The 4,209-nt window shown below is 37.1% G+C and overlaps 1 non-coding gene across 1 annotated transcript; it reads right to left on the bottom strand.

Moving 5' to 3' along the window:
• Nucleotides 1-1,612: 1,612 nt before the first annotated feature.
• LOC144219560 (U6 spliceosomal RNA) lies at nt 1,613-1,719 on the bottom strand. Its single transcript, XR_013331451.1, has one exon. It is a non-coding gene; the product is annotated as a U6 spliceosomal RNA (small nuclear RNA).
• Nucleotides 1,720-4,209: the final 2,490 nt, after the last annotated feature.

Raw genomic sequence — 4,209 nt, 5'->3', positions numbered from 1 at the left:
TGAACATAACACAAGTTTTCAACAAAATAAATCCATAAACATATAAAAAGAAAGATATACTACACCCAGGTATAGTTTATATTGTAAATGCAAAGCTGGTTCAATATATGAAAATAATAAATTTAATCTACAATTTTAACAGGCTAAGGAAGAAAAACCATATGTTCAAATCAATTGATGCAGTAAAAGCATTTGGCCAAATCCAACATCCATTCATAGTAAAACTCCCAACAAACTAGAAGTAAAAGGAAACTTCCTCAATCTAATAAAGAACCACAAAATTACTAATGCTAACAAGCACACTTAATGCCTGGAATCTTAATACTTTTCCCCCTAAAATTAAGACCCAGGTAAAAGTGTCCACTTTCCCTAAAACAATTTATATAGTACTTGAAGTCCTAGCCATTTCAATAATGCAAGAAAAAAAATAAAATTTTACAGACTGGAAAGGAAGAACTAAATCTATCCTTATTTGCAGATTGCAGGATTCTCTACATAGAAAATCCCAAGGAGTCTACCAAAAATTCCAGAACTCAAGTGAGTTTAGCAAGACCACTGAATACAAGGTGAACAAGTATCAATCGTACTTCTATATATTAGCAAAAAAATTGGAAATGAAAATTTTAAATGTACTATTTAAAATTGCTCTAAAAAATTAAAACAAATTTAACAAAACATATACAGGATCTGTGTGGCAAATAATTCAAAATGCTGATTAAAATATCAAAGACCGAAATAAATGGTGAATCATGCCATGTTCACAGATTGGAAGACTCAATACAGCTTGGGTTCCCAGGGTTTTGGAGTAAAGTGTGCCTTTACTTCATGATAACTATCCTCCATTTGAAAACCAGCTTCTGATTTGCTGCTGGGTTCCCCATAAAGACTGAACTCCCTAAGCATGGGATAGCGAGTAACTATGGGATCCAAAATATCTATAATGAATATGGTTGTCTATTTCACTGAATCAAAATATTGGATGTATGCAAGATTATTCCTTCCTTTTATAAATTTTTTTAAATGTTTTATTTATTTCTGAGAGAGAGAGAGAGAGAGAGACAGCGTGGGCAGGGGAGGGTCAGAGAGAGAGGGAGGCACAGAATCCGAAACAGGCTCCAGGCTCTGAGCTAGCTATCAGCACAGAGCCTGACGCAGGGCCGAACCCGAGAACCATGAGATCATGAGATCATGACCCGAGCTGAAGTCGGAAGCTCAACCGACTGAGCAACCCACGCGCCCCAAGACTATTCCTTCCTTAAATAGAATGGTAAATACAAGACCAGAAGGTACAAGCAAATTGTATAAGCAAGTGGTTCACACTCAGCTAATACTTACTCCTACTACCTTAATACACAATCCTCCATGTTCCTTAGAGTCCTGTGGGAATTTCACTATAAACATTTGACATTTCCAGGGAAGAAAAAAAATACTCTCCTTGGGTTATAGATATGTCTTCAAGGTGTGGTGGCATTATCTGGAAGTGAATGACTCCTGCATTACAGCCCCGCTCAGGAATGATCCTGAAAGACTCTGGGAAAGAAATATTCTCCCTATGGACAGAGTTTTGAGAGGTATCTTTGATTTTTCACTTTGTACAGAAGGAAACATTTATTTATTTTTGGAACACTTCACGAATTTGCTTGTCATCCTTGCTCAGAGGACATGATAATCTTCTCTGTATCCTTCCAATTTTAGTATATCTGCTGCTGAAGCTAGCATAGAAGGAGACATGTTAAGAGTCATACTGATTCATGATCAATGGCTCATTGAGTTGATTGGTATTCCAGGGCTAGGAAGAAATATAACTGGAAAATTAACAAGGAGCTCTGAAGTAGAGACTATGTGGATGCACTTCTAAGAATGGCACAGAGTAGGGAGAATGTTAATTTTTATTAGGGAATAAGACATGAGAGGGTGGAAAGCAAATGAAGTTTGGGTATTTATATCTGTCGGAGGCCGCGCTGGCTCCGACAGGTCCAGGGGTCCCTGAAGGATGGACGGTGTCGGCGAAAGAGAATGAGAGAGCCCCGAGATTCTTTCTGATCACCAGGCAGGCATCTCTGTCCTGTCGGTTTTGGTATCTTTATTTTAAGGTTCAGCAACAAGATGAAGTCATAGAAAGGAATTTCTTACAATGGGAGGCCTTTTGTGATATCAATTAACAGAATGTTCATAGTGAAAAACAGCATAACATATAAGTTAAATTGTATATAGATAAGCTAGGAGTTATTCTGTCTGGCCCTCAAGAAGATAAATGTTTCTGAATTGGTTTATTTGTGGAAACTAACATGGGGGCCCTAAATATGTCCGTCTTTGCACCTGGGTTTATGTTTTAGCTACTTTTATCTATCCTCATCCCAGTTGCCAGTGTAAGGGAGGGTGTTTGTGGAATGTAGGCCTTGAGGAAGGGACTGCTATGCTTTACCAATTAGCAAAGATATATGTAGTAACTTATGTTCTGCCCTGAAATAGGCTCTTTGTTTCAGGGCCAGGCTCAATTGTAACTCTTGTGTTCTTAACCCCTTAAGTCTTGGATCTGCAAGGCCCATAGGAAGAGCCTTTTGACAATTGCCCATAGAGCTTTCATCTAAAGTCTCTTGTAAAGGCAGGAATATGCTTTTCCTTATGAGGTATCTGTATTCAGAATATGGGTCTGATATGGAATATTGTGAGGCCTGGTCAATACCAGCAGGCTCATTTCCAGCATGAGCCAGTAGTAGCAGAAGGAGATACTAGTCTTCATTTCTCATGGCAGAAGTTGTGCAAACATTGCCATTTCCTTGCTGTGACTGCCATCCAAAGAGGCCGGTGCGGCTCCCGGCATATATCTTTGGCTCATTATGCTGAGACTTGAGTTGGCCATTGTAATGTTCCTCATAGTAAGCCTACAGCTCCCTTTGGTGCACTCTTTTCTGCCAGGTTGTAGTAATACTTCCTGCCTCCATGGCAGTTCTCCTGGTGATAATGGCTCCCTATTTTCACTTGTCACAGAGGCTTTACCAACCCTGCCCATTTTTTTTTTATTAGATCTCCTTAAGTATGCAATTGTTTCTTAATTGACCATGGCGATCCTGATCATAGACTACACAGGGGTGGGAATTTTAATTGCTTATTATCCCAGCATCTACAATGATATCCATCACACTGCAAGTTTTCAATAAATGCTTGTTGAGTGAATATATGTTTTGACCACTTTCCTTCCATTAAAACATGAATAGCAATTTCTTAAACATCATTAATAATCAGTTTGCAAAAATGCATGGTATCTGGTATTAAAATAGATGTGAGGAAACAGTGTAAACGGGTATAACTTTTCTGAAGACTATTTGCATTTATCAAATATTTAACATGTACACATTTTAACTGGGCAAGTTTATCATTTGGGCATTTATGCCAAAGAAATAATCACATATATATGCAAAAGATGTAGGGACAATGATGTTTGCTATGTATTATTTATAATAGTGAAAATTGGAGACAAGCTGAATATCAATCACAAAGAGATTGATTAAATAAACCTGATATGCCCTTACAATACAGAAAAGACTGATTTAATTCTTCAAAGCCTGACAAGATAACTGGATCAGGAGATAACTTTAAGTGTAAAAATAAGTTGTAAATAAATAGTAACCATTCTCTTTGAAAAATGCATTGTTAGCTTTAGCTCCAAATAAAGTCTGGAACTAAGCTTCAGTTAATATTGGTTTTATTTGAAGATGAGATGGAGAGGAGGGAGCTTCCATTAGCCCATCATCAGTGCTTTATTTTGATCAAATTGAGCATGTATTTACATTTTTAAAAGAAACACATAAATATATTTATATTTAAAAGATAAACAGAGCAACTCAAGTGTTTAAAAAGTAAGTCTTGCTCAGCCCAGAAATGAAAGGCAATAAAATATCAAATTGCAAAGCGTATTACAAAACAAATAAATGGGGTCAGCGCTTCTTAAACTGTCACAGTTAGCTTTTGCATTTATATGTTCAAGGTTTTTTTGTCCAGAAAGCTGCATTTAATGAAGAAGAAGGGTATTTGATTATTAAGGAACCAATTACGGCATTTATGGAAAATAACGCCTTCTGACCTTGCTAAAAAAAAAAAAAAAAATCCCACAAAAACCATATTATCAGGGTCCATTTCTGCAAAGATATAAAGCTCAGTCTGATTAGGGGACATATCCACGACCCTCGGGAATTGTCCAACACAGAA

This window comes from Crocuta crocuta, unplaced genomic scaffold (genome assembly GCF_008692635.1).
Source record: "Crocuta crocuta isolate KB4526 unplaced genomic scaffold, BGI_CrCroc_1.0 scaffold99, whole genome shotgun sequence".
NCBI lineage: Eukaryota > Metazoa > Chordata > Mammalia > Carnivora > Hyaenidae > Crocuta > Crocuta crocuta.
Note: the sequence above shows the minus strand (reverse complement) of the source record. Positions and strands in the feature narration are given on the sequence as shown.